The 15,022-nt window shown below is 38.7% G+C and overlaps 1 protein-coding gene across 3 annotated transcripts in view; it reads right to left on the reverse strand.

Moving 5' to 3' along the window:
* The window catches only part of kank3 (KN motif and ankyrin repeat domains 3), a 93,813-nt gene that overhangs the window by 31,707 nt on the left and 47,084 nt on the right, over positions 1 to 15,022 (reverse strand). For all 3 annotated transcript variants that reach the window (XM_061975925.2, XM_061975922.2, XM_061975924.2), the window contains exon 2: positions 2,038 to 2,112. The gene's annotated coding sequence lies outside the window, so the exon portion shown is untranslated. The remainder of the gene's footprint in view (positions 1 to 2,037; positions 2,113 to 15,022) is intronic.

The raw sequence follows: 15,022 nt of genomic DNA on the forward strand, positions 1-15,022 counted from the left end.
GTACAACAAAGTACATAACTCAATGTTTTTCTAAGGTTTCTCTAGTGATTAAATTTAAGAACAAATCAGTCTTTGAGAGAGAAAAAAGTTGTGATAAGTCATATCAGTTGTTTGCTTTCAACATGAAGTACGACATTATAAGCTGATCTGACCTCTTTACTTATGAGTTCTTTCCGCTGTAGGGACACAATGCCAAACTACTAAAATTCTATATCAGGTCTATTCAACTGGTGGCCCAAGGATCAAATCCAATGCCAAACTACTAAAATGCTATATCAGGTCTATTCAACTGGTGGCCCAAAGATCAAATCCGATGCCAAACTACTAAAATGCTATATCAGGTCTATTCAACTGGTGGCCCAAGGATCCAATCCGATCTCTGAATGAAAGCCCTTACTTATGATTTCTTTCCGCTGTAGGGACACAATGCCAAACAACTAAAATGCTATATCAGGTCTATTCAACTGGTGGCCCAAGGATCAAATCCGATCTAGGAGTGACACTATAGAGCCCCCAAGTTCAGTTCAAAACAAACATTTAACAACAACATTAAAAGTACTAGGGTGCTCCAGTTGTAGAGAGGAAGCTCCCCTAACCTCCCAGGGGGTGATCAAGGGAGATGGGTCAAATGCAGAGAATAATTTCGCCACACCTCGTGTGTGTGTGACAATCATTGGTACTTTAACTTTAACTTGGACCACTGAAAACACTTTTGTAGATCCTTGCAATTACATTTCCACCTGGATAGCAAACATAGAACACTGGGGTCTAAACTTGTGATTTACATAACTGAGGCGTTCTTCAAGGCACCCCTTTAAGTCAGCTCCTTTTTGGCAGTTACACATTTTCTCCATTATGTTATTTATGTAACTAAGATGTTGCTGTAGCTTGTTTTCTTCAGATGCAGTCAGTCATTTGTGTAACATATTTAGTTATACTAGTGCTGTTCCTCAAGGTTTTATTTTAGGTCCTCTCTTTTTCATCATTTGGGCTATTCAACTGGTGGTGGCCTACGAGTTCAGTTCAAAAAAACATTTTTTAAATTTTGTGCAGCAGATTCTTAAAAACACTGGAGTCTTATCATAGAGATGATCTTTGACCAGTTTTTTTTTTTTTTGCAGAAAGTCTTTCAAAACAGCAAAGCGCTCCTATAACTCTGACAAAATAAATATAACAAAATCAAATGTCAATTATAGAGGACGCTGGTTTCCGGAATATACAAAATAAGACTAACAGTGAAGGGAGAAGTCCGGCCGCACGGTTCTTAGCTTTGTGGAAATGTGGCTCTCAAAACACTTAAGTTGAATATCCTTGATGTAGTGTCATATCAGGGCACATGTACAAACTAGGGCGACATAAAATATCTATTTAAAACAAGCTGATCTATTAATAAAACCATTACATTATCAACAGCGCAAAAATCCAGTCTGAATATATCTATATGATGGAACACACGTTGGTGACTTAGTTTCTGTGTTTTTTTTTAATTGAGTGTGACTTCAAAGTATCTAACCATAGAGCCAAATTAAGTTGCAGCATGCAGTAATAGTCCAATCAAAGTCAACGAGAGCCTTAGAGTCCTTGTTTCCAGAGTGTCACTGAACACACCACACTGCTATGTTAAGTCTAGTCTAGCTTTGATGTTATATTTAGCAAGTATACGACTTCTTCTAGATACTCTTTAAAAAAAAAAGAAGAAGAAGAAAAAAGCAACAAATTTAACAACTTTTTCTGGTCTTACTAGACACTTTTGGACTTTTTCCTTTTTCCTCAATCAAGGTTAAAACAAAGGCCTGATGTGATGACTTTGGTGTGGAAGAACAGGTCTCAAAGCCATCAAACACCTTTCAGATGAACTAGACAAAGTCCAGCATCATGTAGAAAGTCCAGGAGACTGAAAGTTGTTTCAAAGTGGGGACCAACTCCATATTTTGGTCTATTACCATCTCCTTTTTGGTGTCTCCTAACATGTGTTAGTTACTAAGTGAGGAACGACCACTCAAGCCGAGATAGAAGACGGTGTGGAAACAAGCTTACCTCGCTCAGCCGATAAGTGGAGGATGCATGCAGCTGGGGTCCAGGATGGTTCCCTCTGCACGGCTGTACTCAGCCCTGCATCAGAAGGAAAGACCACCAGAGGATTATGTTACAGTGACACAACTCAGAGAGGCTCCATTGCTGTATGTCCACTATACGAGCTCGTGAAATGAGACTAATGACACTTTATCTTTCATCTAACTACACAAGCCCACACATACTGTAAGAAGTCAGCTCTGCAAACCACTATACTGCCAGGCCTTGTCCACCAAGGAGCACAGTTCAGTTTGGTGCCACTGTGAGTGCTAGCAAAATAAGAGGGAGTACCACTTTGTGTCAGCCCTCGTGTTGAGTGTTATGTTGTCGTAAAGAGGTTGGAAAAGGGTTGCGTGATGTAGACGATAAAAATGTGGCCAACAATAAAGACTTTAATACTTTTGTTATATCGTGATAATGCATGTTGATGACACATTCTAGCTGTGTCCTGCAAATTTGAAAGCGAGCAAGCGACCGTGTCCTGAACGCAATGTAGAGTCTTTGCTAGCGGCTAATGTCCCTCCACAGTGGGAGTCAACAATCCTCACCTCCATGGCGGCAAACAATAATTCACATAGTATGATCACTGGAGGGCTACATGAATAGACTAATGCTACACACCGCCGGAGGATTCAAGAAGCCATGTTAACTTCGAAGCAAGAGCTCTTGAATATAAACAGGGGTGGGCGGACTGATACAATTATCCACAGTAACAAAACCAAGTATGAGTATAGTATCAGTATATGGTTGATACTATAGGGATTACATCAATATTTATTACATAATCTTTTTTTTTTTTATCAATATTTTCTTATTACCAAAACTATTTTGTCGTTTTTGTTATTGTTTACAAACTCAGGAAATACGTCCCTGGACTCAGGAGGGCTTTAAGGGCAAAAGTCGCAGGATTTAAATCAAAGCAAATGGTAGTTCTTGCTTATGTTTACTTATTTTGCACTATTGACTTTATTTAGCTGAAAATATTGCATGTAATTTAAAGGAAATAAGGAAATAGTTGGAATATTTAATTGATATTACATCTTTATTTAGTGTTTTTGTCGGTAAGTATTTTTATGATCAAAAATTTAATCATTCAGCGATCTTAAAAAAAATTGCAGTATCAGCATTGGTATGACCAATATTGCCCGGGTACTACTTGGTATTGGCTCGCTATACAAATTCGTAGTATTACCCAAAACTAATGTGAAGTATCCAAACAGAAGAATAAGTATTCATTACATTGTAATAAAAGTGCATATATAACCATGTTACATACAATAACCATATTTGAACAGTAAATGAACAAGTAAATTGGAAACGATGCAATATGTTAGGGCTGCACGATTATGGCCAAAATAACTTTGCCGTGTAACTCGATGTAGCGTGCATTAGTTCATCGGCGCGGGAGCATTTACGGGTTTGGGGGAACAAGCGGGTGGGTGCCTAGAAAACGGCAAGGTGTGTTCCGGAATAAAATGAGTGCCTGTTGGCACGCTATGGGTCACTCTACAGGAGCGGAGGGCACCAATGTCATAATGCATTTATTTTTCCTAATATTTTCGGGCGCTACTGGCGAACAGCTAATCTACTGTCAGCCTTTGTTTTCACTCACTCTCACATGAGTCCACAGTTTGCTGGGGCTTGGCTGACTGTTGTCCAAGTGCTTGATTTGATATGCACCGCGGCATGTTTTTCAAACATTAATATCGTCGATGAACACCCTTATTTAATCGTAGCTGCTAAAATCATGATTGTGATTAAAATTGGATTATTGTGCAGCCCTAAACAACTTACCGCTGTGATTCTCAAACTGTGGTATGTGTACCACTAGTGGGACGCAGGCTCCATCTAGTGGTACGCCTAAGAATCACCTAATTGAATATTCAAACACAGTGTTACTGTTCAAACTGTGTGTAACGTTACAGTGGCCAAAATACTAAATATACTTGTTAAATAAAACCTCTGCCTTGTTTTTAGTGAACACTTAGACCTACTACGCTACTGTTTTTTTTAATGTTGGTCATTAATGGTGTAGTTGGTGAAAAAAGGTTGAGAACTACTATGTTACTGCATATGTCAGCTGCCAAATTAAGTGCCTTTGTAACCTGTTTTGAAATGGTTCTATTATCATTTAATGTCAAATAATATATGGTAATATATATTGTTATCGCAAGAGGCTGCAATATACATCACGATATAGATTTTTGGCCATGTCGCCCATCCGTAGAGTGGACGTATACACACTGCTGTCCTCTGATTGGTCAGTCGTTACTTCCTCTCAATGAGAATGGAAATGATAGACAATTCCATGTAGGGCTGGGCGATATGGCCTTTTATTAATATCTCGATATTTTTAGGCCCTGTCACAATACACGATATATATCTCCATATTTTGCCTTAGCCTTGATTGAACACTTGATACATATAATCACACCAGTATGATGATTCTATGTGTCTACATTAAAACATTCTTCTTCATACGGCATTAATATATGCTCATTTTAAACTTTCATGCAGAGAAGGAAATCACAACTAAGTCAATTGACCAAAACTGTATTAATTATACAGTTATTAAGCAGTGGCACAAACATTCATGTCATTTCCAAAGCAGAAAGTGCAAGATTGTCAGAGATATTTTAAAACAAGCTATTAGTGTACTTTTGTGCATGATGTCACACAAGATATTTCAATAAGTGTCAAATAAAAATGAGCTGCATAATAGGAAACTAAATAGTGTTTGTCCTTCGCTATGTGGTAGGTTACTGCGGACGTCATCTCCTTCTGTTGTTGACTATTTTTTTCATACGGTGTTGATGTGGAAATGGTTGCCTCGGCATCTTGTTGGTGTGGCACCGAACGGAGATGTTGACATGCGGACTAAGCACTCTTCATTCTCTAGCAGGTGACTTTTCAAATGATGCTACATATTAGCAGTAATGCTACTTTTTGTAGCAACGCTTTTGCCCGACACTTGACAAATGACGGTTGTCTGTTCGACATATTCCCACTTGAAGCCAAACCACCGCCAGACGATGGACCCCCTGCTGTTTTTCTTGGGAATTAATTCTTCCTTCATTCGTTACCAGATTCGCACCTTCTTTCTCTTGTATTACCACTCGCTCCACAGCTAACGTTACCCATGCCGCTACCTCTCTGCTCCGCGAGGGCGTATACGTATGTGACGTATGTAAGAAGGTGCGCTTGTTTTATGTCTCTGTGTAAGGAGAGACAAGAAAGAGTGAGAAGAGCCTGAAGTGTAATGCCAGCAGCTAAAAGCAACTGCATGAGAACGTATACTCGAATATCATAATATAGTCATTTTCTATATCGCACAGAGACAAACCCGCGATATATCGCGTTTATCGATATATCGCCCAGCCCTAATTTCATGCCATGTGTTTTTTTGTTTCTTTTTTTTTTTTAAAGGCATACAAGTGTGTATCAATGTACTGTCACTTTGTTTGCGCTAAAATTAACCAGACTGCTTAGTCGAAACCCTCTTTTTCTGATAAGACATGATCGTGAGAGAGAAGCGGTGAGTTGCGGGAAACTAGCAGATGGCAGATTCGCTATTTCTGAAATATGAGCTCACTTACAAACTCTTATACAGTAACAACCTCAAGTGTGTGTAGTCATTTATTTAGCTTCAAACACACACACACAGATGTGTTTCCCAGCAGCCTCTGGCACATTCCTACAACATGCTGTTGAAACACGCTAGTCGTCCTTGTAACTGACTGATAACACACACACACACACCTGTCAGCTCAGACAGTTTATTGTCAAAGTAAAAACCACAAAGCCCACAAGACACTTAAAAAGTCACACCAACAAGTAGTAAGGATGTACACTGAGTTCATTCATTCACAAACCAGTGGACATAAAAACATGTGTTGTCTGTTCCAGCAGCCTCTCTGTACAGTATCATCTTATCAGCTACCGCCTGTTTGTGCTCAGTGTGAGCTCTGTTTCTTGTCTCATTGCACAGCACCACCGGACACACACACAGAGACACACATACAGTTTTTTTTAAGGGTGAAACCTCAGGCTGTGTACTTTGGTCCAAACCAGACAGAAGCAATTAACTGTACGACTTTTTTTTTTACTTTTTTTTTTTTTTACTTAGTTTTGTTTGTTTCCCCCACAAAGTGCAGCGATTACATGACATTTCGTGGTTTTGAATAACACGGACATACTTGCTGAAGACCGCCAATGACTCTTCCACCTGTGTTTAGGCCTGAGAACAATCATTGTACGGTATTTCATCATGTTACAATGTTTCCTGGCTGCTGCACACTCCCATAAATGCTTAATACTGTACAAATAACTACGTGCATGCAGCGGAACGATACGTAGTGGCGTGTAACAAACCTACTCAGTGGCCTTGTGGTTAGAGTGTCCGCCCTGAGATCGGTAGGTCGTGAGTTCAAACCCCAGTCTATAAAAATGGGACCCATTACCTCCCTGTTTGGCACTCAGCATTAAGAGTTGGAATTGGGGGTTAAATCACCAAAAATTATTCCCGGGCGCTGCTGCTCACTGCTCCCCTCAGGGGGTGGACAAGGGGATGGGTCAAATGCAGAGGTTAATTTCACCACACCTGGTGTGCGCGTGACTATCATTGGTACTTTAACTTTTTTTTTTTTTTTTTTTTTTTAAATAAAAGGACAGCAATAAACATTTAGGATTTTTTTTTTTTTTTTTTTAGCAAAAGAGACTCTTCTGATGGCAGTGCATCAAAGAAAAGGAAAGTGAAACTTGCCTAAAATGGACAAATGCCAACCAGTGCTTGTTCTAAAAGACATGAGCTGCAAAACAAGAAATTGTTTTCCACTCTGTTCCAAACTACACTTTTTCTCCACATGAACTTTCTTCAAGGATTTCCATTCAGCAACTTTCTTTTTTCTACTGTCTGTAAATCTCAGCCCATGACCCCCCCCCCCCCCCCTCCTCATCTCACATGACTTGTTATTCTTCTCAGCACCACACACTCTCCTGTCTGATTTGATGACAGGCAGCAAATTACAGAGAGCAGCGTGAAGCTGCATTCTTTGCTCTCGACACTCTGAGCTGTGAGCGCCTCAAAGCCACACACTCGAACCCTCGCAATTGTATACTCATACGTCCGCTAAAACCTCCAGAAATGTTTAAAGTATATAGCAAGCCTACACAAAAATGTGACAAAAAATGTGGGGAGTAACTTAATGCGGACAATTCGTTAATACAAAACAATGGATTTTATATTCTGTTGCTTTGATCATTTAATGACTGTGTAACTAATAAAAACTGGTCAAATCCGGACCACACAGAGTGCTCGAAACTCCAAATACACTTACATTTTTCCACATTTTATTATGCTACAGGCTTATTCCAAAATGAGAAAAAAAATAATAATAAAATTCCTCAAAATTATACACACAATACCACATAATGGCAATGCAAAAACAAAAATCGTTTTGATTATTTTGCAAATGTATTAAAATTTAAAAAAAAACTAATAAATCACATGTACATAAGCATTCACAGCCATATGAAATTCAAAAATGAGCTCAGAGGCATCCAGTGTCAACGGATTCCTACAGCTTAATTGGAGTCCACCTGTGCTAAATTCAGTTTGTTGGACATGATTTGGAAAGGTGCACACCTGTCTATATATAAGGTGTGTGGGTGCCGCGATCTGTGTGGCGGCAAACAGTTGAGGTGTTTCTTATTTTCATAATCAATCGATTAGTTTGTTCGATTAATCAAGTCGTCGGATAAAAAATGCATTTTATTAATAATTAAAATATAAAATAAGATTTAAAAAAAAAAAAAAAAAAAAAAACTTAATTGCATTAAATCAAAATAACATTTAAATAAAATAAAAGCTTCAATGCGTATTTTAGGGAAAATAGTTCAAATAAAGATTATTTTTATTTAATAAATGCACATCATCAACATTGAAATTGCATTTTTAACATGTGTGCTTTAATAATAATACAAAATAAAAACTCTCCACTGTCTGCCGCCACAAAGATCACAGTCCCCCCACACGCAATCGCTCTCATGTCCGCGTGTTTAAAGAACTTCACGTGGTCCGGCTTTTATCAATTAGTAGTTAACCTCAAATGATTGATCAAAGCGACAGAATATTAAACCTAAGATTTTTTTCTAATTGATTAACTCTCTGCTGCCCTAATTAAGAGCATCAAACAAGAAAGCGCAAACAACTCGTTTTTTTTTGCACATTCTCTATGTTCTGTATTGCTGCAAGAATTATGACAATTTGTTGTAATTGTAGTTCTTCTTTTTGAACGTATTATCAATTTATTTTTTTAAACTTGAATGTCAAATGAAAAGGCTTTGTTTTGTTTTTTACAACAAAAAGAAAGCATGTTTTCCATCTTAAGTACCAGTTTTAAAAGTATTCCAATTTGGTACTAGTCTCGGTTCAAATGTAAACAATAACCATCCCTATCCGGTACAGTATAAAGTGTATTTAGTGAGACGAGTGAAAGCTATGATGGTTTATAGATTAATAACTACAACTGGATTAGTAGTTCTGCAACAACATAGTTCCTAAAATATGGCCAATAAAATAAAAGAGCATGTATTTGACGCAGCTTTCATTTTTCCATGCCGGTAGCATGGGAACACTTGAGTGGCACACAAGGATGGAACTGACCAAGAGAACATTTTGGTCGTCCACATTTTCACAGGAGAGGAAATGTGCTGCCTTGGTTCTGAGGATCATGTTTTGCAACTATGACCTCATTTCCATCACCGCCCCTTTTTCCCCAAAAGAGACCCGAGCGATGTAAAAAGTCAAATGGACTGACTGCCAATTTGTTGTAATTGTAGTTCTTCTTTTTGAACGTATTATCAATTTATTTTTTTAAACTTGAATGTCAAATGAAAAGGCTTTGTTTTGTTTTTTACAACAAAAAGAAAGCATGTTTTCCATCTTAAGTACCAGTTTTAAAAGTATTCCAATTTGGTACTAGTCTCGGTTCAAATGTAAACAATAACCATCCCTATCCGGTACAGTATAAAGTGTATTTAGTGAGACGAGTGAAAGCTATGATGGTTTATAGATTAATAACTACAACTGGATTAGTAGTTCTGCAACAACATAGTTCCTAAAATATGGCCAATAAAATAAAAGAGCATGTATTTGACGCAGCTTTCATTTTTCCATGCCGGTAGCATGGGAACACTTGAGTGGCACACAAGGATGGAACTGACCAAGAGAACATTTTGGTCGTCCACATTTTCACAGGAGAGGAAATGTGCTGCCTTGGTTCTGAGGATCATGTTTTGCAACTATGACCTCATTTCCATCACCGCCCCTTTTTCCCCAAAAGAGACCCGAGCGATGTAAAAAGTCAAATGGACTGACTGCCATTTATACTTTCTGGATGTTTAAGATGAGAAAAACATCCATCCATTTTCAGGGTTACAGGGAGCTAGAGCCTATCCCAGCTGACTTTAGGTAAAATCATTAAAACTCTCATTCACAAATCTGGACACAGAACATACCAGAAACTATATCATAAGCCAGTTCGTTTTAATGACCCCACTAGAGGCCAATAAAATACAGTATGTGTCATTATGTCAAACAGATGTGTCCTCCTAATATACAGTAGAGTATTTGCACATACTATACAGAACAGTATTGGCACATACTGCACACACATATATATATATATATATATATATATATATATATTAGGGGTATGGGAAAAATCGATTCGAATTGCGATTCTCAAGTTGTGCGATTCAGAATCGATTCTCATTTTTAAATGTTTTTTTATTTTTTTTATTTTTTTTATTAATCAATCCAACAAAACAATACACATCAATATCATAACAATGCAATCCAATTCCAAAACCAAACCCGACCCAGCAACACTCAGAACTGCAATAAACAGAGCAATTGAGAGGAGACACAAACACGACACAGAACAAACCAAAAGTAGTGAAACAAAAATGAATATTATCAACAACAGTATTAATATTAGTTACAATTTCAACATAGCAGTGATTAAAGATCCCTCATTGACATTATCATTAGACATTTATAAAAATTCTCAGCTGTTTGTAAATGTTGCAGTTTATAAATAAAGGTTTATAATAAAAAATACATTAAAAAAAAGTAGCCTCTGCGCATGCGCATAGCATAGCATAGCATAGATCCAACGAATCGATGACTAAATTAATCGCCAACTATTTTTATAATCGATTTTAATCGATTAGTTGTTGCAGCCCTAGCTGTAACATAACAAAATGTGGAAAAAGTGAAGGGACGTACCGTATTTTTCGGACCAAAAGTCGCTGTGTGCGACTTATACTCAGGAGCGACATATGTGTGAAATTATTAACACATTACCGTATAATATCAAATATTATTTAGCTCATTCACGTAAGAGACTAGACGTATAAGATTTCATGGGATTTAGCGATTAGGAGTGACAGATTGTTTGGTAAACGTATAGCATGTTCTATATGTTATAGTTATTTGAATGACTCTTACCATAATATGTTACGTTAACATACCAGGCACGTTCTCAGTTGGTTATTTATGCCTCATATAACGTACACTTATTCAGCCTGTTGTTCACTATTCTTTATTTATTTTAAATTGCCTTTCAAATGTCTATTCTTGGTGTTGGGTTTTATTAAATAAATTTCCCCCAAAAATGCGACTTATACTCCGGAGCGACTTATACTCCGAAAAATACGGTAACTACTTTCCGGATGCACTGTATCCTCCTACAGTGTGTAGTGTAGCCTCGTCCTCACACTGTGGAGGGACATTAGCCGCTAGCTAGAACACTACAGTGTGTTGGGGAACTCATTTGTTCGCTTGGGGGACCCAGCTAGAATGTGTCAACAACACACATTATCGCGATATAACAATAGTATTAAAAGCTCCATTGTCAATTAAATTCATATAATTTCTATCGTATATGATCTATATCGCACAACCCTAGTTTAAAGTAATTTTTGCCGCAACTTTGTGAAAAAACTGCTGCAAAATCCGGCATTTCAACCACCAAATACAGGTTGTGAAATCCTGGAGGGACTGCTTTATGAGCACTGAAACTTGTTAATTTCCTCGTGAAGAAGTAAAGCGCACATCAGAGTACGCATGTCATTATTCATACTTAACCTAAACCGGGGTCAGCAACCCGCGGCTCTAGAGCCACATGCAGCCCTATAGCGCCGCCCTGGTGGCTCCATGTAGTTTTTTTTTTTGTTTTTTTTAAATGTATGGAAATGGAACAAAAATGGGGTGACAAATATGATTTTTGTTGTAATATGGTTTCTGTAGGACAAACACGACACAACCACTATTTAATATGTTTGTGTTTATGCTTCACTGAGTATTTGGCAAGTGCCGTTTTGTCCTACTAATTTTTTAGCGGCCCTCGAACTCACCGTTGTGTTGACTGTTACTCAAAAGTTTGTTTAAATGTACAACTTTCTCCGAAGCTGCCACAGAAAGACGCGTTTTATGCCACTCTTTCTTTGTCTCATTTTGTCCACCAAACATTTTATGCTGTGCGTGAATGCACAAAGGTGAGCTTTGTTGATGTTATTGACTTGTTGGAGTGCTAATCAGGCATATTTGGTCACTGCATGACTGCAAGCTAATTGATGCTAACATGCAATTTAGGCTAGCTGTATGTAGGTTAAAATATCTAATATAGACACTTACATCATGTGTTGTCTTCATTATAACACTTATATAAGACTTTTAAAGTAATTTTGATAGTAGGCTAATATAGCTAATAGACACTAAAATCATGTGTTGTCTTCATTATAACACTTATATAAGACTTTTGATTTTTTGCGGCTCCAGACCGATTACTTTTTTGTATTTGTGGTCCAATATGGCTCTTTCATACAAATTCACATACACACAGGTCCCTACGGTCCCACATACATACACAAATACAGTACATATTTACATACTCAAAGGTCGTACATCCACACGCACATTCATTATACAAACATACACATACTGTACATATACATTCACTGTACAAACATACATATACACATACTGTACATATACACTCACTGTACAAACACATACACATTCTGTACATATACATTCACTGTACAAACATACATATACACATTCTGTACATATACACTCACTGTACAAACATACATATACACATTCTGTACATATACAAGTACATATGCATACATACACTCATGCACATAATCACGTTTCATCAAACATATATTAACGTTGTTGCCCTAGGGTAAACTGGGTATAACACATGGCACACTGACAAAGCTTAATCTATTGTTACTATAACAATCTACAAGGTTAATATAGGTTGCGTCTCTTTCTTCCCCTCCATTTTTCTGCATTCTTTCGTATCTCAAGTTATCATTACGTATATGTATTGTTGCATTTAAACAACTGTATTGTTGATAATAGAGGTAAATTATTGGTATTGTTCATTATCAATAGCGCTATTTCTATTGGTATTTGTATTGCTCCATTTGTAGTGTAATAATGCTCATTGTCATTTCTGTATTATTTTTTGCTAACTGCTTATTTGCTATTACTTTTACCATCCTATTTGTACATGTCGTATTTGCTGATGTTGCTCTATTGTTGTTGTCTCTCTGTCTAATCCCCCTCTTGTCCCCACAATTTCCCCCTCTGTCTTCCTTTTTTTCTCTTTCTATCCCCTCCTGCTCCGGCCCGGCTGCACCAAATGATAATATAAATAGATTTAATAAAGTCAAATACAAATATGGCAACAAGAGAAGTATCCTACACTTCTCTTTTGTAAAGTCAATCTGCACAGCCGATATGGGCATCTACATCAACTATATGATTTGCCTGAGAAGCTGGACAGGACAAAAAAAAACCCAATATGGCTCTTTCAACATTTTGGGTTGCCGACCCCTGACCCGAACCCTTGTAATGCCAATCTTAATCTCCTGTAGAAATCAGCATCCAAAGCCTCTCCGCTCTAATCCACATTTCATAGACATGGAGACAACAGCAGAGGGCCTCTCGCCGCTGGGGAGAGAAATCTGCAGTTTCCTGAAAGGAAGCCTACTTTTCCCCGAATAAATCCCCCTCATTCACTCCCACCGCCCCATCCATGCCCCTGCAGGAGACCTGCTATTGTCTCCCGGTAGGAATTGGGGTGGAAGTGGAGGAGTGTTTGGGGAGGGGAGGGAGGGGATACAGGAAGCCCATCAGGCCGTCCTGAAAGCTGCTTCCTGAAAACACTGCAGAGAAGGCAAGCATACGAGTGGACAAATAGAGCCAAAACACACACAGAGGTCACATGATGCTTGGTCACAAACGAAGACTCCCGTATGGGCAACCAACTATAAACACCGTCACCTCTTGTCTATTTACACTTTTTATAAAAGGAGCCACTTCCTGCCTCCACATGCTGAACGTCCCACTCCAATGTGACATTTGTTCTTAGCACAGTCAGGTTGACAGCACACGCAGACAGACCCTCCCTCTTCCTTCCAGATTGTCCGGCGAACACAATCAAGCACATTGAGCGTGTACAATGAAGCTTTATGCCTCTTTGGTGGCAAACACTCTCCATGTTTTGTGAGAACCCCCCCCCCCCTTGTTGCTCTCCACACCAGAAGGCCTGTGTGCCCTCACTCCCAGCTGTGTGCAGGTTCATAATGTCACACCTAATGAAGTGCTGGTGAGGGTGTGGCCTCAGAGAACAAAGTGTTTGAGAAGTCGGACACAAGGTCAATTATCCTTTCGGTTATTAAAAAACATACTTGTGTGTTTCTCATGCATTTGTGGCGGTCCACCACAGTTCATACTTGCCAACCCTCCCGATTTTCCCGGTAGACTCCCGAATTTCAGTGCCCCTCCCGAAAATCTCCTGGGGCAATCATTCTCCCGAATTTCTCCCGATTTCCACCCGGACAACAATATTGGGGGCGTGCCTTAAAGGCACTGGCTTTAGCGTCCTCTACAACAGTGTTTTTCAACCACTCAAAGTAGGTGTACTGTCACCACTTGTCACAAATACCCAGAACCCCTTGCAGCACTAACTCTTCCGGGACACTACAATATACACCCCCCGCTACCACCAAAATCCCGCCCACCCCCAACCCCGTCCCCCCATCTCCCGAATTGCCACAGTTACATACAGTCTGGTGTGCCGTGGGAGATTATCTAAATTCACCTATTTGGGTTAAAACTATTTTTTGCAAACCAGTAATTATAGTCTGCAAATGATGTGTTGTTGTTGAGTGTCGGTGCTGTCTAGAGCTCAGCAGAGTAACCGTGTAATACTCTTCCATATCGGTAGGTGGCAGCTGGTAGCTAATTGCTAATGTAGCTAATGTCAGAAACAGCGGGAGGCAGTGTGCAGGTAAAAAGGTATCTAATGCTTAAACCAAAAATAAACAAAAGGTGAGTGCCCCTAAGAAAAGGCATTGAAACTTAGGGAAGGCTATGCAGAAAGAAACTAAAACTGAACTGGCTACAAAGTAAACAAAAACAGAATGCTGGACGACAGCAAAGACTTACTGTGGAGCAGAGACGGCGTCTACAAAGTACATCCAAACATGACATGACAATCAACAATGTCCCCACAAAGAAGGATAAAAACAACTGAAATATTCTTGATTGCTAAAACAAAGCAGATGCGGGAAATGTCGCTCAAAGGAAGACATGAAACTGCTACAGGAAAATACCAAAAAAAATAGGAGCGCAAGACAAGAAGTAAAACACTACACACAAGAAAACAGCAAAAAATACAAAATAAGTCAGGGCGTGATGTGACAGGTGGTGACAGTACACCTACTTTGAGACAAGAGCTATATTGATGCACGGTTGGTTATGGTTTAAAGTCATATCCAACAATTGCAACGACGACTTTTTACTGTCAACTGAGTTTTGTTTTTTAGTGATTTCTGCTGGTGGTGTGCCTCCGGATTTTTTCAA

The sequence above is a fragment of the Nerophis lumbriciformis genome, linkage group LG14 (assembly GCF_033978685.3).
Source record: "Nerophis lumbriciformis linkage group LG14, RoL_Nlum_v2.1, whole genome shotgun sequence".
Classification (NCBI taxonomy): domain Eukaryota; kingdom Metazoa; phylum Chordata; class Actinopteri; order Syngnathiformes; family Syngnathidae; genus Nerophis; species Nerophis lumbriciformis.